Genomic DNA, 24,066 nt, shown 5'->3' with positions numbered 1-24,066 from the left:
AGCGGGAGCCACAACTCCATGGACCCAGCTGTTAAATCATTTAAAGGCAGCTAAAGCCACAGTCGGTTCTCTCCCATTACCGTCACTTCCCACGTAAGCGAGCGCTGATGCTCTCTCTCTTTCCAGCGAAGGCAGAGGTGGGGTCCGTGGGATTGTGTTCTCAGCAGAGAATCTCAGTATTCAAACATCATCCACCCTACGAGAAGGGTTGAGAACCCCTTGGCCTCCGTGAACCCTGCGCCAGTGTTTTCCAGCGCTGCCCGAGGGGCTCCCTGTGTTATTGCAGGCAGCCCCGTCCTACCCTGGCTCTCGTTCTTGCTGCTGATTGTCATTTCTAATCTTTTGGCAACACGCGCAGTCCAAAAAAACCAAATTAAAAACAACAAAAAAGTTCCTCTGAGTTGGCTCCATCTCAGCTTCCTGGCTCGAGGGATGAACTGCGCTGCCCCACATCCAGCTCTTCTGAATATCCAGAATACGCCGCGAGAAAGGTCACTGGAAGGGAGTGGGCTAATTCAAGGCACAATTGTATCACACTTTAAAAAAACCCGAGCCTATGAACCTATTTTCCACCTGATGGGCTTGTGCAAGTATTCCAGCCCTGCTGAGGATTCAGTAAAAACATGCCCTTAGAAACCTCACTCGTTTCTGTGAAATCCAGAAGGTCATTCCTTTATATGCCACTGAGAAATGTGGTGTCCGCTTCGTTTTGGGACCAGCCAACGTTACACCCTTACACCTTGGGCTATGAAAGATACGCTCAGAATCAACAGAAACTTCATTTCGTGCCCCAACAACTCCAGAAGAGGCTTTAGCAAAGCCTCCAGGGCCAAAGATTTCTTCCATATCAAGTAATAACACCAGTATGTGACGATATTTGAACACAGAGCATCTATTTCACTTCCTTTCAAATGCAAAATGGACTTGTGGTCGTATCTGTAATTGATGCAATCATAAAAACTTCCTAGTTATCCACTCTTTCAGCATTCCTATGCCTCCCTTTGGAAATGGTTTCAGTTACATCTCCATCGCTGGATTCATAATGTTCTGGTTTCTCAGCTAAAACCTATAATACTGAATCCTACCAGATTTCACATGAGCATCTGGGTTGCGTTTGGGTTTTGGCTTCCTTACCAGAATAGCGAACAGCGGCTGGGAGGAGAGCGAAAATCATTGGGACCCATCTCCTGCTTCAAGACAATGAAGTTACATAATAAGAGAGGAGAAACCCGTGTGATTTAGCAGACAAGAGAATCGTTTTTACTGCTAAAAACTACGCAGAGGGCCAAAGGCAGATCCAACCAACCAGCAGCGTATGCGGTGTGGTGTCTGCGGGTCTGCTCGCTGACTCGGCTCCAGGGACGGACACCAGCCAAAGATTTCACCCCTTGGCGCTGATTTGTTGGTATTAATTAAAGCTCAGACACATCTCTCGTATTTCCTACTCGCGACATCCACCATGACCAAAACCAGCCTCTCTGGGCCTTCCCTGTCCCGTTCGGATTCGGTGAGAGCCCCGGTAAAGGCACCAAAACCAAGGGGAAGAGCAGGGAGAAATTCCCCTGCTGTAGCAAGAAAACCTTTTATAATTTGGGAACCACTGTCCTTGCTGGAGAAAACTCTTGTCCAATAGAGACTGCAAAGCCCAGAGCAGAGAATTCAACCACGTGAGGCTATTCTTAAAAACTGTGGATTGACTCTTGTGGTTCCTACCCAAACCTTATCCCTAGGAGGATCATCGTCCATTACGCAGCATTAAAACTGGAGTTTGTTCATGCTGGAACAAAACTAATCCCTAGGATGTAACTAGGATGGGTATATATTTTCTATTCTCACATCTATTTATTTATCTCAGTAGGAAACAGCTTCCAGTGAGACCGGTCTTCATTTCCCCATCCCCGGGTGACTGCGACACCTCCAAGTAGAAATATTCCAGTCCCAACAAGGCGAATTTGCCACCTACCGGCTCCTGGTTTCTGTTCCTCTTCCAAGTATTGGTTGCTATCTTTATGGAGTTTAAATCACCAACTTTACACTTCACCCAGCTACACCCAGAGGTGTAATCCTGCTCCGAGTGGGATCCATGGCAAAACTCCAGCTCCATTAGGTGAAATATATATTTCTGCAGGGAGCCTAAATGAATCGTTTAAAGCTACAAGAAAAGGAGTTAATTAGGACATAGAGGGCTTGTGTTGACTAGCTGGTTTTAATCCTTTCAATGCAGGAAGGGTGATATGTCACGGGAATTTTTCATTTAGTTTTTTAAAGCTTTGAAAAACATTCGAATAGGGATGCTATTAATGCCGTTTCACAGTCCAGAAAACTGTCATCTCCATTTCTACTGCTAAAATAAAACAATGCGCTGCTGAAATGAAGCTATATTTAGGGGCATAAGCTGTTCTAAGGACTTAAGCTAACATCTAACGAGGGCCTCGGGAAGGAAATTCCCTGCAGGTGGGTCATTTCGGAGCTGCTCGCTGCACTTTGTTTCAAAGCAGCCGGTATCAGCCGTTCCAGGAGGGAGCTCAGGAGAGCGATTGGGCTGGTGAAGCCGCACGGCCCGCTCTGTTTATACCTTTCTGTGCCTTGGCAGACCTTGAGAGACCCAAGGACTCTGCTCATGCGCATCCCGCTGTCAGAACAAGGGTTGTTGAGCCCACGCGCGAATCTGCTCCGTCACCGAACGTGCCTGGTGCTGCTGCTCAACCCTCCATGGTGCTCAGCGTCCTGCAACAACCAAACTTTCCATTAAAGGTTTTTCCAGCACCACCTTTCTCATGCACTGAACCCGATGCCCTCCCCAGAATAACGGCTTTTGCTCCTTTCACCTTCAGGTCTGTGTATTCGGAGATATAGCAAGTTAAGAATTTCCTTATTGCATATTAATGCCCTTTAATGCGCTTTGAACCTTTTCATTTTAATTGCGTTGGTTGCCATTCTATTTAAAGTTCCTACAGTCTGGTTACTCTTATTCAAATCAGGTTTCCGATTCTCCACACTTAGCTGCCGTTTTTCCGCTTCGCTAAATGCGGAGCTCTTTTTCCTGCGACCTTAAAATCAGCATTAGCACCTTGCAGAGGACAAATGGGAAAAGACGAACCCCCCCTTCTTTGCAACCATAGGGCCTGATCTTATTCCCACTCATGCAAAACAAGTGAGCAAACGATTCTTCCCTCAGGCATTGTTTAATTTTCACCCCCCTGCTATTGAGTTGCTCTTTTGGATGGGGAAACTGAGGCAAGCACAAATCTATGAGCCCATGGGGACACGGTCATCTGTCCCTGCCTCAGTTTCCCCATGGCAAGACCTAAGATTGGCGTCTCATCCTGTTCCTCTAACTGTGACACTTCATCAGACTTGGTAAAAGAAAATGCAATTAAAGAGGATCAGCTGCAATTAAGCAGGATCAAAATAGTTCCCCTCCCATTTAAACAAGCAAATTAAGGGCAATTTTTTTTGAATGTGCCCATTTATCAACTGTTTCTATGGTAACACTTGTTTTTCTTAATACTGTGTCTCATTTGTATCATGGTAACACCCTGTAATCCTGGGCCCATTGTCCTGGGTTCAGTGGAAATGTGTATGAAAGCGAATCTTTTTCTCTAAAGATCTTGCTGACAGACTTTGACACAGGTTAACTTAAACCGGTACAAATTCACAATAAGTTTGGCTTATTCCAGCATAGGCTAAATCAGAATCAACGTTTACTCAGCGATTTGCAACCCTTTAACCAAACCAGTTTAAAATCACAGCTTCAATAAAGCGCTTTAACTCATCCGAGTGGAGCGAGGCTACTCCTCGCTGTCAGAAACGGTGGGGTTTTGTATTGAAATGCCTCTTTGGGTGTTAAATTCCAGCAGTATGGGGATGCACCATCCTGTCTGTCCTGCTCATTCCCATGACATTCAAGTTGCGCCGGGGCTGTTTTGTGTGGTGTGACGAACAACCTGGAGGTGCAGCAGAGGCTCCTCCATCAGAACAACCTGCCCTGGAAACCTCTTGGAAGCACAGAGGGTTACCTGGGTCTGTCCTAAGGACACGGCTCATCAGTGCCTAAAGATGCTGCTAGAAACTCCCTGGAGATTAACGGAGGATTGAAGGCTGTGTACATCGACGAAATTAATATCACAACAAAGATTACACGGGTGCTTTCAAATGACAATTAATTCTATTCAGAGGCCAGAAATAGCGATGTGCTATTTCTACCGTAGGCTGCCTTTGATCTGCTCTAGGGAGTTCGTAAAAGTTTGAGGAGTTTCTGACAAGTAACCTGCGCCTACAAACCTTTTTCATACGAGGGGCTGAGCAGCTCCTGGTAAAGTCCAGGGATGAGTTTTGCAGCCTGCGTGGGTAAAGCTTTGCAGAATCAGGCCCTGCGTGGCCTCTGCTCCCTGCTTAATTTGCTGTTATTTGTTTAGCTCCTGTGCAACAGAGGTTTCCTTAGCAACCGCTGTATCCTTTTACAAGTCATTGTTAGTGACACACATTGACGTCGGCTGTGTGCGAGGATGCTAAAAAGGATGGCACCCAATAAAAAATAACCTTCGTGATTACCCGGTTTCCTTAAGTAAACACCACCATTATCCATCAGGAACTCGCTTAGGGGGACTTCTCTTTGGAACAATAATGTATGTCACCTTTAGCATGACCAACAGGAGCCTTCTGAAAGCCTGCAAAGGGCAATAGGAAAAACTCTTCTCCTTTTCTCTTTGTGCCTAATGCCAACACTTACTGGCACACGCTGGTCCCCCCAGACTGCCGTGCTCCTAAAGACCAAGACTTAATTTCCTGCACTTTGTGACAGTCCCAGCTTTGCAGCCCGAGGGTCTGCAAATCCAGGCTCAGCTTCCCCAAAATGGGCACACTGGCTGCTTCTTTTTACAAAGCGAGCAAAACCTGCTGGGTCATCTCTTCTGCATATTCTTTGTGCTGAAGAAGGGATCAGGTGCAGAATAAAGGTCCCCAACAGGGTGAAAAACACAAGTTTCCTTCGCCGACTCCACAGCACATCTGGGACTGAAGACAGAATGGGACATGATTAACTAATTTTATTACTGATTTCATTAGTGTTCTTCTGAAGATGTTGGCCAAAGGCAACGATGGCTCAGAGCCATTGTCCAACGTGGTATTAATAGGAGATTGTGCATGTAGCTGATCTCTGTTGGAGGGGTGGATAGAGAATCCACATTGAGCTCTTACTGCCAGTACTGAGCTCGTACTGGTACCGGAGCGAGCTGGTTTGAGCCCTGCCCGGATCTGTGTTGTTCATCTACAATGCTGACATGCCCTCAAATGGAATTTGGAGGTTTTCCCATGGGAAATTATGACTTTGCATCCAAACCTGATTCTTTTCCAGTTTGTGATTATTATTTTTTTGACCAAAAAGTTGACGCTGTCTGCTTGCAGATAAAACTGGATTTGCTGTTTTCTGCTGAAAATATGCAAAAAAAAACCAACAAAAAACCTGAGGCAAACATGCTTTCCGTGGATGTTTTCAATTTAGTTTGAAAACTCAAGTTTATACAAGAAAATGAGAGAAGAAAGTTTCAAAAGCATTTTCTAGCAGTCCCAAAGCCTAAACCTCTCTGGTTTAGCACACGACATGGGTCGGGTATGGCTTGACCTAAAACCAGGTCCAGGTTAGGAGACCCAGCTGGGCCTCTCTTTTCAATTTCCCATCTGTATCCTGTACATCCCCAACATTTTGCATGCAGTGGGAAGGAAGTTTTAGTTGTCATCTCAATAAATTCTCGATAAGCTGCACACTAACACCAGGCTTAGATACATAAGGAAGATAATGAAGAGTCAGTCTAAGTTACCTGAGACTCTCATCAGCATCCCTGGTGCTTAATGACTGAAACCCAGTTCAAAACCAGCAGCGTTTGTCTTCAGTTCTTGAATACCAAACGATGCTAAAACTGGACGGTAACCTCAAAATGAGAACAGCGTTCTTCAACAAAATCTGCTATTGCAATCAGTTTTTATCTTGGCCTGCAATTACTTTCAAATGAGTGGAAGCCACTGCAAGGACCAATATTCCCTTGTAATTCTTTACTGCTGCGTGCATAGGTTTTGTATTTGCAGTTATTTCATTCCATGGGTATTCTGATCCATACCAGGAGATTCTGAGGGGTGAGGATAGAAGATAAGTTGGTTTGGATAAGTTGGTCTACCCAGGTAAAGATTCCTTGCAAATAAATCTGATGAAAAGCAGGAAAGCCTGGAACTGAGAGGCAGGACAAGGCTCTCATGAATCCATTATTTACTTTTCTTTCTTGTTGTTGTTCTTTTCCTTCATTTTCTCTTGCCCCCACAGAGAAGAGACCTAAGTTCTACTTGCAGTTGTGCCTCATGACGTTGGATATGGCCTTTCACTGCTCCCTGCCTTCGTTTCCCATGTACAAAGTGGGGATATTCATAGAAGCAGAGTCAGAAGGGAGCTCCAGGTCAACAGCCAGGACCCTCTTCCAAGACGGGAGCAGTTTAGTCCATGTCATTGCCAAAAGCAGCTTTGTTAGGCCTGCTCACAAGGACTGCTTGGGCTGGAAACGGCTCTTGAAAAGCAATAAATTATGTGTAAACCTATGTGAAGTTTAAGCTCTTTGGAAAACTCAGTTTCTTTACTGCTAGGATGTTTTTTTCTAGTATTTAACCTGAGTGAATTTGCTGCAACATAAGCCTGGCCCTTGTCACTTGGTGCACTGTGGCCCTGAAGAACAACACCCATTTATTTAAGGACATATATCAAACACTTCGAAAAGCACCTGTAGGAAGAGGTCTCTAAGATCCAGGTATGATCCCTGCTATTACTATTTCTTCATCAAAAGGCAGCTTTCCATTCAAACATTCAAAGCACACACGACCCACCAAGGTGCCCAATCTAAGGGACTGGAGCGCCCAGCTCCCAGAACTGCAAAACAAACCCCTTTTCATGTCTAAGCAGGATGTGATTAGAGACCGATGGCATCTCTATGACCACAAACTTAATTACTGAACATTTAGTTCTCACTGCGGAGCAAAGCTGCCCATGACGATGAATTTTGGAGCAGGCAGGTTCGTGCCTCGTCATTCACCTCTGGCAGGAAATACGCCGTCCAGCTTATGGACATTAAGTATGGACAATTTCTACTCTAATTAGAAGGTAGTTTCATGAGTACTAATGACTGTACAGTGTGAGGCAGTGGAGAAGCAGGTTCTTTCGGAGACAATTCACTGGTAAAACTTGTGTGAGTTACTGCTGGATATGAGATGGAAGAGGACGACGTGGCCGTGCTCTAAATCCCAAGATGTTCCGATCTCTCACTCACGGATTTAAAAGCAAACACTTTTCATTGTCTAGAAGTTCTAAGGAAATAAAAATAGGGTGCTATTTCAGTCGAAAAACATAAATAAGCACATAAAGTTGATAGTAAGCAAGCTTAGCAGCCGAGTATCTCATGCAAATCTTGCTTATGGTTTTCTAGTCCTGCATTATTAGTGACTATACACTCTATAGTATTATTGACCATACACTCTATATACAGCAGTGAAAATGAGCCTGGCTAATCTGCCCAAGCAATCTTGCCCCTGTCTCGCTAAGGGGGAGTTTATGAGCATTTTCTTTAGGTTATTAGAGAAGATGTTTCAAAGGATGTATTAAAAGGCTATTAGAAAATTCACTGCTTACTTGTAATAACAAACACGACCTTAGGAAAGGGGGAGTAGTCATAAAAACGTTTAGCCAAAATAATGACTACGTGTGTGTGCATGGCGGGGGGAAATAGGGGTAAACATCCATTACAGTATTTGTCATTTGGAGAGATGTTAGCTGGAACCCTTTCAGACCGAAACAGCTGAAAAGCGAGACTCTTCCTAGGCAGGATGTTTATAACAACCCCAGGCCTGACGGTTGTGTCCGCCGTCCGTCCCTCCGTCTGTCCGCACACCGCTCTGGGTTCTGTCACCACCGCTGCGTCACCCTCCCGCTCCCTTGCTGCGTCATCCTCTTATTCTTTTTCCTCCTTTTCTTAATCGGTCTCTACGCAAAACCCAGCTGCTTTCTCGGTGCACACACACACACGGTCCCCAACTCCATGGCTATTTTTTGGCACTGATAAACCCAGCACTGCCGCCTGTGACATTCAGACCTTCCCCCGGTCTCTCTTCGCCTCTTCCTCTTTTCGTTCTTCTATTCTATTCTATTCCTGTGCTCATCTTTGATCTCTCTCCACCTCCCCCACTGTTTTCTACCCTCTCCCGGTTTCCACCCTCCTATTACATTTGCAGATTAGTCGCTGCAAACCCTGCCTGTTCCCGCATCTGCACTCTCCTTCCCCTCAGCCCTTTCACCCCTCTGCCTCCCGTTCCGCGGCTGGATACGAAAACACAAAACCGCCCGGTATCCACAACACATCGATAAGAGACAGAAATCCCGCTCCGACAGACGAACCCGAGCGGATTCGACTGCTGAGAAAGTGCGTCCGAGCTGTTGACTCAGCCCTCACCCCCACCGGGCCCGCAACGGGGCCTGGGATGGGGGGGACACTCGTTTAGGGGGGACACACTGGTCTGGGGGAGATATATTGGACCAGGGGGACACTGGCCGGGAGAGGACATTGGCCCAGGGGGGACATTGGCCCAGGGGGGACATTGGCCCAGGGGAGACGCAAGCCCAGGGAGGGGGATGCAAGCCCAGGGAGGGGGACGCAAGCCCAGGGAGGGGGATGCGGGCCCAAGGCCACGCCGGCAACTTGTCCAAATTAAACTCTCATGCATTGACTCTGGTTACTCAGCTCCCAGGGGGAAAGGGGAGGATGCACACACAAAAAAAAGGCAGCAATGCTTTGCTTTTCTAGCCTTTGCTCTCCGATTATCTTTTTTTTTTGTCCCTTTAAAGCCTTGTTTTAGGGAAAAGCTTCACGCTGTCATGTGGGACTTGGCAACGGGGCAGCGGGATGGGAAGAAGACAACGCTGGAAAGGCAGAAAAAGGGCTCTGATTCAGCAGAGCGGGTCTGTGACCCCAAGGACAGGCTTTTACAATGTTAGCACTATGACAAACGGGGCAAATCTCTGCAGCGATAAAGACGGGAATGCAAACAGACAGGAGAACACGGGCAGCAGAGAAACCTCGCTGCGCCATCTCTACCAAAAGTCCTTGACCCCTTTCTTTGTTGCTCTGTGATGCCAGAAATTCAGAATATGAACCATCCCTGTCGCCCAGGACTTTGTCCCAACCCTTGGCTCCTTCTGCACATCCACCCCAACACTTGACTCCATATCTGGAATGTTTGCTGACCTGACACAAGTGCAGGGTGAGTGTTTTACCACTAATAAATGCCCCAGCAACTTCTTCACCCCTCTGCTTAGGGACCTTGGGGAAGCTTAATAAATCTGAGCACGTTAACATGTGATTAAATCAATCTGCAAGGCTGAAGCGGCAGCGAACGGGGAGATCCGAACAATGCGCCGGTTGATTAATGCTGTGATGAAGTGGGGAGATGGATGACAACTTTTTCAGGCACAGGCCAAGTCGCAACAAGTGGAAATTGTACAAATCCTTCAGAAATCAACAACGGTGAAAGATCCATCGGCAGCGCCGTGTTGGAGAAAGATTCTGTGCAAATCCTCCTATCTAAACGGGTTAATCTCCACTTTAGCTCCACCTGTCTGGTGCAAAAGGGAACAGGTTCACCTGCTCGGAGGTTTAGGCACTATATACACCAGCTTAAATATAATATATGGTACTAACGGCTACCTAAAGCTGCTGAAAACTCAACACTGCATTATAGAAAGTGTCTCTTATCAGGTTGATTTTTATTGTTATAAAAGGTGAACGCAAAGAGCTACCCTAAAACTACCAAGTGCTTCACCCAATGCAGTTGGCAAGCAGGGTAACAGTTCAACAAGCTGATGTCCTGGGAACAGTTTGTTTCAATGAAAGTCACAATTCCTTGAGATACATCAGAAATCTGAAAAATATCATGTAAAACCCCATGGTTTTTGCATCCTCTAAAACCATACCTTGAAATCTCTCTTCAGTGGCTCAGCAATGTTATTTCATTTACTTTTGTTTAAATGAGTTTTTAACGTATTTTTAAGGAAGTGTATTATCCTCATCCTAAATGTCTGTAATTGGTTTGCAGAAAAATGCTGGAGATTTCTCATCACTTATGCATGTAATTACCGGTCTCAGAGAGAATTGAGAGGTTAGTTCCTTTGTAAGACAGTAACGTGCAAAAGGGGAAAGAAGTAAGGGAAAGCAGAAATCATTTGGAATTAATTAGAGTCTGGCACAACGCAAAATATTCCATAAAATTAACCTGGGAACTGAAAACAGCAACTACTGATCTGCAATGTTACTGAACCTGAAAATCGAGTTTGCTCACGAACCACTGTAAAATTCCACTGTCTTCATCATCCAACGTGATTTACATGGAAAAGAAAGGATATGATGGTGGTTTGGTCGGCCAGCTCCATGTCAGACGTTCTAGGCTCTGGCTCTTTAGTCACTTCCAGTCACTTCTCCCCTCTGTTCCCCAACATCCTCCTACAATAAATTACACCAACTGTTTGTGAGCTATTAATTTCTGGGAATCAGAGGAAGTTTTACATCACAGGCACTTCTTGCTTCCCTGTTGCTTTTCTGACCTTCTGAGCAGCTTCCCATTGAGAAACAAGAGGGGGGCTTTCAAGCAAAAGCACCATTTAACACCTTCCCATCATCTTTTTGAAGGTAATGGCCACTGCTAGAAGGACTGATAGTGAGAACTTCCAATATTTAACAACTTAACACAGCCTGAATGTGTCCTGTAGTGTATCTACAGGAAGGTGGTATTAAAACCGGTTTCCACATGGAGAAAGAAGCACATCCAGCCAAGTTCAGCTCGTGTAAGGATTTTCTTCAAGGCCACATGAAAGTTTTCTTTCTGAATTTTAAGACATTTACTCTGCTAAAGGGGAGTTTGCCGCCTCTGCTGATCGGCAAGAGGACCCACCATGAGGTCCAACCCAACCTAAAATGTCCTAGAAGCGTTCCAGCCCTCTATTAACCTCTGAGAGTTAATTAACTGTGTATTTATTCAGGATCCAGGCTCCGACGTTTTACTGTGTGTTTGCCTAACGCCGTCCTGCCGCAGCACCGGGCCTCGTTAGCATCGCTGCAATAAAACTAAATAATTAGTAAAGCCTGCAATAAGGGAAAAGCAACATTCAAAACAGCCTCTAAACAAGACAGTGGTTGAACAGTTTAGACTCTCCAGTCGTCTAATATATACCACAGAGTCTGCTGCCTGGAGCCAGATTTATTACTCTTCAAATGAGTCCTTAAGTGAATGTGGTTAAAAGCAAGAAATGATTGCGATAACCACCGCAGCCTGGGGAAGATGACACATGAATCATTTGAAGGAAGCCCATACTGGTTCCCAATAAAGCCCTGGAGCCCTCAGCACAGGGCAGACATGGACCTGTTGGAGAGGGGCCAATGGAGCCACAAAAATTATCAGAGGGCTGGAAAACTTCTATGAGGATGGGATGAGAGAGTTGGGGTGTTCAGCCTGGAGAAGAGAAGCTCTGGGAGACCTCAGCGCGGCCTTTCTGGACTTAAGAGGGGATGATAAGAAAGATGGGGACAGGTTTGAGCAGGGCCTGTTGCGATAGGACAAGGGGCGATGGTTCTAAACTGAAAGTGGGAAGATCTGGATAAGATATAAGGAAGAAATTCTTCCTCATGAGGGTGGTGAGAGCCTGGCCCAGGTTGCCCAGAGAGGTGGTGGATGCCCCATTATATCCCAGGTCAGGCTGGATGGAGCTCTGAGCGACCTGAGCTGGTGAAGATGTCCCTGCTCATGGCAGGGGTGGCACTAAATGACCTAAAATGTCCCTCCAGCACAAACCATTCCATGATTCTGTGTGCAGCAGGTCCCATGCTGCGTAGCAATGGGCCTTCCATGGAACACTTTGCAGTGGCCTGTGCAACAGGGGTTCCAAAGTGTGGTTAGAGTCCTGCGGTCTTTACTCAGGCAATGACACTGCCATTAATAATACCTGGGCTTCTTTTTTTTCCAACAGGCCAATAAAACCTGACTGCTCCTGCGTCCCTCACATTCTGTCCCCACTCATATTCTGTTGGTCTCCGAGCCCATAACCTGAGTTGACCAAAAGCCCATTTGAGACTCCAAACTTCTGCTTTATAGAGGTAAACTCACCCATTTCCTCTGATCTCCTGTTTTAAAGCGCTGGGCTGAGACTGAGGGATCTGGGTTGTCACCCTGGCTATACGTGATTTTTGGCAAGACAACTCCTCATCCTCTGCCTGGTTTTCTATTTGTGGAGAGGAACTAATAATTCTTCCTCCGTCGAACAGTTTCCCTGGCCCATTCAGGCTCCTTGGAGAAGAGTCAGGCTCTTACAAATTGTTTATACAGCTCCCTTGGCAAGGGAGCCAAGATCTTGCCTGGGACCTATAGAATGTACCATAAATACATACAACAAGCTTACTCCAAATACCCGGTACATCTGCTCTCCGAGGGTTTAGTCTTAGTCTTCTTGCCGTAACCACAAGCATGAACAAACATATGCAAATAAACTTGTTACTTACAACGAAATTCGACATCCTCAAACATCCTATGGCCATTCTATATGTTCAACTGAAAGGCAGCTGCTACTTGCTCAGCTTCTTTTCCCCATCCTCCAGAAGAAGGCGCATTGACCTCATCTCCAGGTTCTGAAAACGGGCTCCCATCAGTTCCTAAGCATAAAGAATAGAAAGAAACAGTGAGCTTTTACCTATCCAATATTTGAGCTATGCCCCTCTCCAGCCCCCATGGTAGGAAGCGGATTGGGGGTTTTGTTTGGGGGTTAAACATGGAAGGACGTGTTTTCTTGCATGTTCCTCATGCCACATGAGCGGCCAACAATGACAGTCAACAACGCGGCCAAGTTGTTATTTGAGAGATTTTCTAAACCACAAAATAAGTGGATTACTAACCAAAAAATCACAGCTCCTGCCAAAGCACATTAAAAAAACAACAACTACTAAATGAAAAAAATAAAAATCAAATAGATTTAACCAATGTGGGGGAAAAAAAGGATAATATACTAAATGTAGAGTAAAGAGAGAGAGGTTAATCTGATCGGTAAACTAAGGTGTCAAGGAGAACATCTTTTCTTTCCTGCTCTGCCAGAGACCTGAGCAGCCAAGTTAACTGAACTCCCCACTTTTCCCAGCTCTGAAACGGGGCCAGGAGAACTTTGCACCCTCAAAGTGCTGCTTTAGCTCTTGGTTTGCTCAAAGTACCTTGAGCCTGAAAATCTAGAGGGTAAACACTTGGACCACACCGTGCTTGAGCAAGGAAGGTAAGGGATGGACGTTTGCTTGGTTTGTGATTAGCAAGACTGAGGGAAAAGGGGTAACGCTTACTTCTGGCTACATAACAGGGTTAAATTTAAAGAAATAGCGGCTGGATTCTCAGCTGGTAGAAGGTGGATGTTGCTGTGTTGTGCTGGTTTGGACCCCAAATAGTCCTTTTCTTCGTGAGCAGTAGCATCTTAGAGCTATTTTCAGTGTACGAGTGTGAGGTAATCAGAGTACAGCTGGTTGTGTTATAAAAACTATCGGGAAATATTTTACATCCAGGTTATGGTTCATTGCCTATACTTTAAAGAATTTTGATTAGCTTGGCCTCCAAAGTTCCTTCATGTTAATTCCTGACATAGTTCATATTACTTTAACCGTGAAATATAAAATACGGCCATATGTGGCGTTCAGGAAAATTCTTCAGTGACCGTTGAATGCCGTGCGCCGCTCCATCGCTCGGGTTTGGCCGGGGTGTCAGTCCGAAGGGGCAATTCACAGCAACTCCAACGGGATAACGCTGACGCTCACACCGCTTTGCTCTTTCCTAGGCTGTGATGCAGATTTGATGATCTAAAAGGCTGTTTCTCGCCCCTGACATCTCTGATCCTCTGACATTTAAACAAAAGGCAATCATCCCACGGCTTCGCTTCGGAAGGACTGGAACCCTGCCATTCACAATATTACCCTCGTCTTTCCACTGACGCGGTAACGACTGCCTGCCTGCTTCAAAGGAGAGGCTAAGCAGCATAAATCCATAGTGCTGATCCGTAAAACGGAGCTATAGCTTCAGTCGGAGGCTGGCACAGGACCGGCATAGCTGCTTAATCTACAGCTTATGGCTGATAATCGTTTATGAACTGATTGCGGGCTGTTAGAAATAGCGTAAAATCAAAACTCCTAATGGGAAACGGTCAGCTAGGGACAATATCCCCTTTCTGAACAGTTCCAGAAAGACAGGGCAGTATTTATAGCAAGGTGGGTTTAAATGGCATCATATGCAAGGGCTCCACTGTGGGGGGGGGGCTGGGTGTTAAAATAACCCCCAGCAAAAGATAGAGGCCTTCCAAAATTACTTGAGCAAAACAACCAGCAAATTATTCAGCGCTCAACTTTATGTCTCGCCTTTGGGAGAGAGAAGAACGTCTACAGCTCTAAAACTCCCCGAGGACCAAAAAACTGTCTTCTGCTATTGCCACGACCACCAGCAATCCCGCCCGAGTGCCCGGGGGGTTCCCAAAACCCAGGGTGACGTGCTGGAGATGGACCCCAAAGATCCAGCTCCTCGTGGTGATTCATGTGCAGATTACCCAGCCGTGAGCTAATCCTGCTCTCCCTCCCTGGAGTGCTCCCCTCCCTTATCCCAAGAGACCTGCTATGCCAGCAATTACTTTTGTTCTGAATTTTAATTTGTCAAAAAGGAGAACAAAAGATGCAGCGGGTCACTTACACAGAGGAAGGAATATATTGTCATCATCAAACAATCAAGAATAATGAAAAAGGTCATAAAAACATACATAAGGCCAATATTTCAGCTAGTGGAAGTAACAGAGCTCCACTGGTGACACTGGTTCATAAACTTCAACAGCATGATGCAGTTATCCACCATTTGAAGCTGCGGACCACAATTTGCAGATGAACAATCTGTGAATAGAAAAAAAGAAGGCAAACAAATCCCCAAGACAGGCCAAACCTAGCAGATACATTACTTTCAGAACATGGTTTTCTCTGATTTATTCCCCAGCCTCCAGTTGATGAAATACTCCTTTTCAATACGTTCTTATTTTCCTCTTTATTGCACAACTGTTTCGGAGTATTGCAAAGCTCCAAGGACCGCTGGGGCTACCGGCTGCATTTATTCATTACACTGGTCCCCGAGTCCTACATCATTCAGCTGACAACTCCAGATGGCACCGACCAAACGCCCTTCGCTTCAGTGCCCTCCGGGAGCTCCTCCAGGGAGGTCCCACAGAACCAGCCTATGGGTTGCAAAAAGCAAATATTCGCTGGTTTATTGGCACCTCGGCCAGCAAGAAGACAGCAATGGCTTCTCTTCTTCACCCCCCAATTTCCCTGGGGGATCCCTTAGGCCCAGCAGCAAAGAGCAAGAGGTGCCATCAGTGTCCTCACCGTGGTACCATCGGTGTCCTCACCACGGTGCCACCGGTGTCCTCACCGCTGCTTTTCGAGGCTCAGCGCACCCAAAAGCCAAATCTCAAGGCATTTAGCCTTCCAAACCCTTCCCGCTCTCTCCCTCTGCTGAGGGTTTTCCATATGGAAGAGCTAAGGTATGAAGGAGTGAGCACTCAAGACGCTGGCTCTGGCTGCATGGAGAATTCTTGTCTCCAGGACTGTCAGCAGGAACATGCGCTCATTATTATTTTGATGTTGGATAGTTTTTTCCAAGCCAAATTGCTGCTTTCAAGGCTGACTAAAAGTTCTTCCCTGGGATGAATTTGTCCCCATTTATTTATTGCATAACCAGCCCTCGAAAAGAATTCAGAAAGGTTGAGTGTGAGGCAGGCTTGTGCCTCTTACACGCATGGGATATTCCCTTTATATTAGTCACTGAGCAGATGTGTCTTGTCATATGATGTATGAAGTAGCATTGGAAAAAAAGAACTAACTCATCCCTCTGAATTGGAGAAGTTCCGTCAGAATTTGCTCACCCAGGCATCGGACCCACCTATTTATCATGAAAAACACGAAGATAGAAAACAAATAACAAGTGAACTTATTCAAATGTAGTTGTCCCTTCCAAGGACATCAGTTGGCTATCATTTAGAAATCTTTGGAAACAAGGCTAAAGTGTTTATTTAAGTCCTTGTGATGGTAGTTGTTGGAAGAGCCTTGGAAATCATGTCGGGAGGCAACAAGTTAAATTTAGGTGTGTGTTTCCCGCTAAAGTTATAAAAGAGGTGGAAGTTTCGCAGCACTTAACCTGCTCTCATTGAGTTCAGTAGGAGCGATAAATCAAACCCCCGTATTTTGTAGAACTGGTGGAACTTGTACACTGCAAAAGCCACCTGTTGGTAGCTGTTCACGCTATGATTCAACGTTACCTTTCGGCCCGTGCACGACTCGCGTCGCCCTGGTGCTCTCGTTCATGCGGGATGGTCCCTCCAACCCTCTCTGGGTTCGCGTGGATGGTTGTGATTCCTGGCACAACTGAAAATGAGAAACAGCTCCTCATCAAGTTCTCAAATCCATAATGGAAAGCCAGACAAAGAGTTTATTTGCAAACGACGGTGTTAAATGGGAACGGTGGAGTATTTCCCTGATGGAAGACAAGTGTCGGTGCTACATTAAAAGCAGAAAAGTTGAAATGATAATTCCATCGCCACTGATGGAAAAACGCGTTCTAAACAAGTTTACAAAGCGCTGGTTTTGCTACCAGCATCGAGACCATCAGTGGGAGCCGTAGTTTTATTTTATAGATAAAAATACAGGAATGCCCTGTGCTGGAGAGCAGCGATAAGCACACGTGGCAACTTACTGTGCATTCCGAGCTGGGGCGCAGATCCAGCCCTGAGTCACCCAGCCAGTGCTTTGCATTGCAAGAGGGAGAAACCTTGCAGGACCAACCAATATTTCACATCCAATTTAACCAGAGAGAAAAACCAATGAAGGGAGCACCACACCTTACAACAGGAGTTGGGTAACTCAGTGGTCTTTGTCCTTTAACCACTACGAGTGCGCCCTAAATTGTTCTTATTACACGTAAAACCTTAACGAATGTCTTTTGTTGGGGGATTTTCGGTTGTTTTCTTCTCCCCGATGAAACGTGAATGTCCTGCTTGCTCGGCAGCATCCTCTCCTTTCTCAGAATTCAGCCTCTAATGGATTTCCATTTAAAAAGCACCGATTCATGCAGCATTTGCCGTGGCTCCTGCAGGTTCAAAACTTCGGAAATTTGGCTTTCGGCACATACGGGAACATAATGGAAAACATTTTTATTCCATTTCTGCTCGGGTTTCAAATCTTTTCTTAATTTAACCTCCTTGTCTGAGAAACCCAATTTTTGAATTTTCTCTTTTCAGTTGTTTTTTTTTTTTCCTGGAACTTAAGCAATTTACTTGAGAAATGTAATCTCCGCTACAACAAATCTGTCAATCTTTTCTTATTAAATCAAAGCGAGCTGTTTCAAAATGCTAGAAACATGCTCGAAGTGCCCCGATCCACATTTTTTGATCTCACTGCTTTGCCTTTTCTTTTCCCCCTTTCAAATGATCAATTTATAGGCTGCTGCTCCTTTGTCCCAGAGAAGAAAATAAGTGTTGAAAGGAGGAAGGAATGGGAAAACTGGACCTACCAGCTGCAGTCACTTAGGGGCAGCCCTTTCCTCCTACACCCCAATATTTGTCTCTCACACAGCAGAGCAAAAGCTGATCCTTCAAAACCTGTGGTAACTCAGCAGAGTGTGCGAGGTGCAGCTCTAAACCCACTCCCTGGAGATCAGATTAAGCCTATTTTAAAGCTTAAACTCCGGTGCAAACGCAGGCTCCCTGGAAGCACCAGGCAGGGGCCCATTTGCCCATCTTCACAGTTTGAGATTCCAATGGGTGGGAACGGTTTTCTAAGACAAAGTCTTTGAAATGACACGAGCGAAACCAAAATGACCAACCCATTCTGGGTGGCACTGGGCGGAGGAGTAAAGGCTCTGGCGAAATGTCCTTTTAGCATTGAAGGACAGTCCTGACAGTTGCTCACAGCCCTGTGCATGCAAGCTGAGCTTTCTGTAAGCTGGAACTGCTTTGGGGCTGAAAGGATTGATGAGAAATGAAGACAGACCTGAGCCCGGTCTGTTAGTTGAAGCACACAGCCCAAACTTGGGTGGCGGAGGAATTTCAGGTCCTTCTTTCTGAATTTCTCTGCTAGGAATTATTTGTCCTAATCAGAAGCAGGACTGACTTAACCAGGATCACTACCATGGATCCAGGTGGAATCAGACTTCAGCACCTTTATCCCAGCATATTTAAAGCTGAAACACAAGGTGGAAAGGAGAGAGCCCACATTTTTCCCCTGGTATCCCTGGTTCTGGGTGTTTTGTCCCCCAACACAACCCAATTACAGTGCAAGCCATATCACGTGTAGCTCCAGATTTACGAAAGCTCATCTATTTATTCCAAACAAGGATAATTAATCAGAGCATCCATCTCCTTATCAGCTGCAGGTGAAAACACACCCTTAGCAGTTTTTAACTCAATAACCCCAAATTCTTGGATGAGCTTCAGTGGACCAGCTTTTCTGTTGGCATAAGCCACCACCAACCACATCATCGGCTCCTGTGGGCAGAATTAGATCCAGATTCCCTTAATGACGTTCTCCTGCCTTCCTGCGTGTCCAGTAGCGCTGCTGCAGTCACGTCTGCGTGCGCAGGAGCACGACAGACCCGCGGCTGTTCTGTGTCACCGAAGACATCACACCTCACCCCCTGCACAAACAGATAACGCACTGCTCTTTGCTCTTCTTCTAGGCTGGACGGCTGGGGTAATTTAAGAATGGGTTCATACACAAGACATGAAAACCCGCTGCAGAGAGCCGGATGCTGCTGCTAATTGCCAGGTGTATTAGAACTGCAGAATCAGAGTTGCCTGGAGCAAGAAACACTAATGAGTTACTCGTGCTGCACGCCCCCAAGAGCTGCAGAGATGTAAGCTGGCATGCATGAGCAACAAATCCCATAGAAATGACCCTTGCAGCATGGTAAAATAGAGATTATTCCATTTTCAGAGGCAACACAAACCCCTACAATTCCGGGAACGGTCCCAGCACTGTCGAGATATCAAAGGACACGGACGCTGGCTCAGTAGAATGAGAAGACTTTGCAAGGTGATGGTGGCCAACGGGCCAAAGCTCCAACCTGTAAACGTGACTCTGTCTGTAAATGCAGAATTTCCCAATGGAAAGATGCTCAGGGAATGAGCTGTATTAACGAGTCTGCAGCTGATTAATTGCATGACTTCATCTCAGCGCACCTCGCTTGTGTTCTACCTGTCTCGCTACCCAGCGCTCCCTCTTTTATCTGCTTACCCGATGCCTTCTGGGACTGGGCATTTATTTGTCCTGGGATCTCTAGGAGATATTTAGGAACAATAATAAAGTGGAAGAAATGTGTTTTGAATAGCTTGGTACCCTGTCACATGCAAATTCCTAAATACCATGGTGGTAAATAATTACGTATATATGTTTGTTTATACACACCGACTTCAAAGCAATTCCCAATTAACTTAGTTAAACTTTCCAGCAACTGATTTATACTCGCTGGCTTTTCTTAAATTTGTTTGGGAAATCTCCATCTATTTTTTGTGGTTAAGTGTGCATTTAAGCTCTTTTCTTCCACTGGCACTAATTAGTACCCTGGTCATTAGTCCTAGATGAAAGACAGAGCAAAAAAAAATGACAACTGAGGATTCAATGTTCCAAGTTTGTGGTGCGAGGCGTTTCACCTCCCTTTGGGTTCCTACCGTACGGTGCAGCTCGGAAATGGGTAAACCAGGCCTGATGTCCTCGGTGCAGGGAATCCTTGGAAAACAAGGCCTAGAATTCAGGTTGAGCAATGTATGGATGAATCACACTCTATATTTTCAAGCCTAATGGTCAACCACCATAGTTGCCTTCATGTCCTACTTAATTTCTGCAACTCTCTAACCCACCACTTAAACAGATTCTTCACATTTCCTGGCCTTGTCCCTACAGCTAAATCAACCAGGCACAGGATAATCTTGGACTAGACTTGTATCTCCAGCCCAACCTGGTGCAAAACAATTCAGAATTGGGAAAAGCATGGAGAGCAGCCGGCCCCTTCCCAGCAGGGATGGTTTGGATGGCAACGCTGCCAGCCTGGCAGAGCTCTGCGCCCTTAATTACCCCAGAGCATCATTTAGAGCAGCTCCCAGCCTGTTTTAATTCCACCCCCAGAACCTGTGTGCACTAACGAAGGTTCAGATGGCAACGAGGTGACGTTGGGCTGAGTTAAACTCATACAGTTTGGCCCTAGACCGCATGGCTTTTAAAAATAGGAAGAGGTTACAAAACATAACAATCGCATAAGCCTCTTTTAATCCCATCCCCACTTCTGGTATGAATAAGCGTGTGGCAAGATAAGTGGGCGAAGTATTACAAGATGACGTTCCTGTCGACCGTGATTATAAACAACAACAGCAAAGACATGTAAGACCTCTTGGTTAGTTTTTCCCATTATAAAACCACTTGGTATTTCAAATGGGAAACGCTTGTTTTAAAGTTCCACTGATGCAGCTACAAATCATCTCATTTGTAAATGCTGGTTGGTGGTGGTGGGAAGGGGACGCAGAGGAGGGAGAGCTCTTGTTTACTTTGTCCTGCACATCCAGGCTGGAGCACGATGGGTTTTTTGGGTTATTTTGCTGACATACTGGCCTTTAACATCAGCTGTGAGATGAAACTGGGGCAGGGTCCCACGGGGAGAGAGCACAAAGTCGCCAGGCTGTGTTATGACTCCAATTCTCAAGCACTGGGATGTACAAACCTGCAATGGTATCTGTGTGAATTTGCCGTTTAAGAGCAGAAAACACACATCAGCCTTAGTAACACTCTGGGAATATTTAATCCCAAGAGAGGTGAAGGGATAGGACCGTGTATTTATTTGTTTTAGGCTTTTATAAAATGCCTATGGTAAAAAACATCTGGATTGTTGAATAGAGAGAGCCAGACACTGAAATGGGCTTGAGATACCAGCCATTCTCATAACCCGCAGAGAAACGGGCACAGGAAAATCTGATCCAGAAACAACAATTAACAAAGGATACGGGTTAAAATGACCTAGAACTGGCTGATCTGCTTTGGCAGACACACGCCTCGTGCTCCATTACACTAACTACGCTTTTTAATACGCTGGGGCTTGTTAAGTCTCTAAAATGGACCCCAATTTTCTGTATGCAGAGACAGAATTTAGAAGAGGCCTGGCAGAATTCTGATAGCTCCTTGTATCTCCAACACTTGAACGTGGGTCTGCAACATAAAAGCAGCTGTTTTAACGCTGAAATTCTCTGTGTATTGAATCCAAACGTGCAATGAGGTGTTTCAGGCCGCGGAAGAGGATGTTCTGCTTGGGAACGCAGGGACCCCAAGTCGGCCAGAAATAATGTGCCATTTATCTGCGTGACAGGTTCTGGTTCAAAACGTTTGAGCAGCCGACAGGCTGAGATGTCCAGCCCAGACAACACGATGTTTTCCCTTCCCTTCTCCTCCTGCTAATGATGGATTCTGCACCAAGGACTGAGGAATTCAACCAGTGCCCTCCAGGCATCCTGGCCAATACTACTCCCTAATTACTGGGCAATGGGAAAAGTCAGAGAGACCTTGAGGTTTCAGACTCAGAAACTGAACAAGGATTAAAACCAAAGCCAGTTATGGCAATTTCCAGGACTCATTCATTAACTACCACTAGACTGGACTATGCTGAAGGGGTGCAAGTGTGATTTTTGCAGAGGGCCAAACAGAGGAATCAAACAACTGAAACCACATCTAACACCTGACACCCAGGACCAGACACAGCCCCGATACGCCCTTCATTGGCAGATGGGAGAGATGAAGGGCAGAAGAAGTGTAAATCTACATCGCAGAGGAATAAATAGGTTCTGCAGGTTTGAAACCCTGCGAGCTTTCCAGGGGGTGTCTGCTTTCCACATCCAGGCCTGCTGGGATCACGGGCCCATAGCTCATTAGCTGCCTCGCGGATCAAGTTGAAAAGCACATTGTTTGCAGAGCAAACTGCAAAATTAGTGATGTGGTATAAAAGGAAATGAGTCCAATTGGACCTCTGTCCTGACATCCTATCTGTAAACCCACAGCAAGTACTGAGAAGGGAGGGAAGCACCTTTAATCCTCAGTCCAGGCAACAAATTACAAATGGCAAACCATCTCATAGCTTTAAGGATCTTAATCTCCAGTCACTGCCCGGTCCTTTAGTCAATGACATTTTGAAGTTGTGAGTTCTATAGGATTAAAAAGTTTACATTTTGTTCCTTTGGATGAAACATCTTTTAGCAGGGATTCTTCGGTCGCAGTGAATCCGTGACTGTGAAGATCATCAGCTGGCAAACGACACACTAGGGACAGACCTTTGCTGTTAGGGACCTAGAAGACTCAATGCACAAGGTGACTGATGGATTGTCCAGGTTGGCAATTTGAACATTCACCTCAGATGCAAACGTTCCTCACGGATACAGAAGCAAAAGAGGGATGTGGGTTTTCTATATCCCAGGTGATCTCGTCCCCCGAGCTGGTTTTTATTTTGGAATCTCAGTTTCTTCCGTGAAATGCTTCAAAATATCTCTGTTTCATCCTGTTGTGAAACAGAAACAAGTGTGAAATCTTGAACAAATTCGCAGAACGGGAAAGCCATTTCCTCCCCAGCTCTATTTGTAGCTGTGTCCTGTGTATCCAGATATAAGTGGAAGGGGATCTGAGCACACCAGCTCCAGGTCTGGTTATATTCAGCCAAGCACCACCGTTCAGGGCCATTCCTATTCATTCTTTTCCAGTAATTCCACACATCCCTGGTTTAGTTTACAAATCAGACGGCAGTTTCATCACATCCTCCCCGTCAGAGCGAGCATTGCCCAAGCAGAACAGCCGTCTTCCCATCTCTATTGTTACCAAACAAGAGTGTTTGATGATCAAAACTCCGCTGCCGTTGTTTGCCAGGGAGGCATGAACCAGAACAGCCTTGGGGGTTCTCTCTCAAGCGAACTTGGCTTTGCAGGCCGGGCGGGAGTGAAAGCTTCTTTTGAGACAGCAAGCTTTGACCTTGCAAATACAGAAGCGAGTGGCTCTTCTCCCAGCGCACTGTCCGTCAGACCCAGCACCGGCGCACAATCGGTTCCTTGTGTTTTTCTGCCTGCTCGGATCCATCTGCCATCCATTGTCGTAGCTCAGCTCCCCGGCACGGCCTCGATTTGCGCCCATAAGATGCACATTGCAGTTGCTGCAAAACATAAAGAGTGGACATCCTATAGAAACTCACAGTGCTACTCACAGGATTAAAATTCCGGAGTGTCTGGGAGTGGGGATTGAGCCATAAAGGTGGGACAGAGCGGGTGGTGTCTCTTGAGAAGATGCTAATTTGGTGGCATTGGTTTCTGTTCGGCCCCTGCCTCCTGTACACAGACTTTCCAAGCTGACGGTCGCTCGTTTTGCTTCCTTTTGGAGTCCTAATGGGAAGTAAATACACTACTCGTCTATGCAGAGTCAAAGAGACGTAACAGTTAAGCAAGATAAAGGACAAATCAAACCCCAGATTTCTTGGAAAGCTTTACCAGAAGGAAGAAATGGTCTGACTCATTTTTCAGACCTGTTTAGGCACAGCCCCAGTATTTCTCGAGGACTAGAAAAGGCTCTAAAGCCCTTAAAACCAGCAGAACAGGGTAAATTCCATACAGGGAACTCAGTTAAAGCAAAGGCCCTACCCCGTCGTCACCAACACTGTGTGAGGACTCACTGTGCTGCTCCACGTTAATGTCCAACAAGTGGTGTGTTCGCTTTGGCTTTCTGATTATTTTTAGCCCCTTGTGCTCTTTTTAGGTTTCAATTAAATGCCACTGGGTAATTAGCTAACAGATAAAGTCAGCTGTTACAGCCAGTAAATTAAGAAACCCATATGTTGAATACTGAATGAACACAAAGCTCTTTCCTTCACGGATACTTTTTGGGGACTTTTTATTCTCTTTAATGTCAATTTTTTGTGCTCCTA

General features: G+C 45.8%; 1 long non-coding RNA gene across 2 annotated transcripts in view; it reads right to left on the bottom strand.

The window, feature by feature from the left end:
* The window catches only part of LOC136112069 (uncharacterized), a 92,030-nt gene that overhangs the window by 24,823 nt on the left and 43,141 nt on the right, over positions 1-24,066 (bottom strand). The window contains exons 8-12 of one of the 2 annotated variants that reach the window (XR_011735850.1): positions 23,353-23,527; positions 16,394-22,659; positions 14,849-14,975; positions 12,576-12,725; positions 2,576-2,727 (exon numbers count right to left, since the gene is read on the bottom strand). This is a non-coding gene — a long non-coding RNA (uncharacterized lncRNA). Of the gene's footprint in view, positions 1-2,575; positions 2,728-12,575; positions 12,726-14,848; positions 14,976-16,393; positions 23,528-24,066 lie in introns of both variants that reach the window. The other variant, XR_010652796.2, reaches the window with a different exon arrangement.

The sequence above is a fragment of the Patagioenas fasciata genome, chromosome 26 (genome assembly GCF_037038585.1).
Source record: "Patagioenas fasciata isolate bPatFas1 chromosome 26, bPatFas1.hap1, whole genome shotgun sequence".
NCBI lineage: Eukaryota > Metazoa > Chordata > Aves > Columbiformes > Columbidae > Patagioenas > Patagioenas fasciata.
Note: the sequence above shows the minus strand (reverse complement) of the source record. Positions and strands in the feature narration are given on the sequence as shown.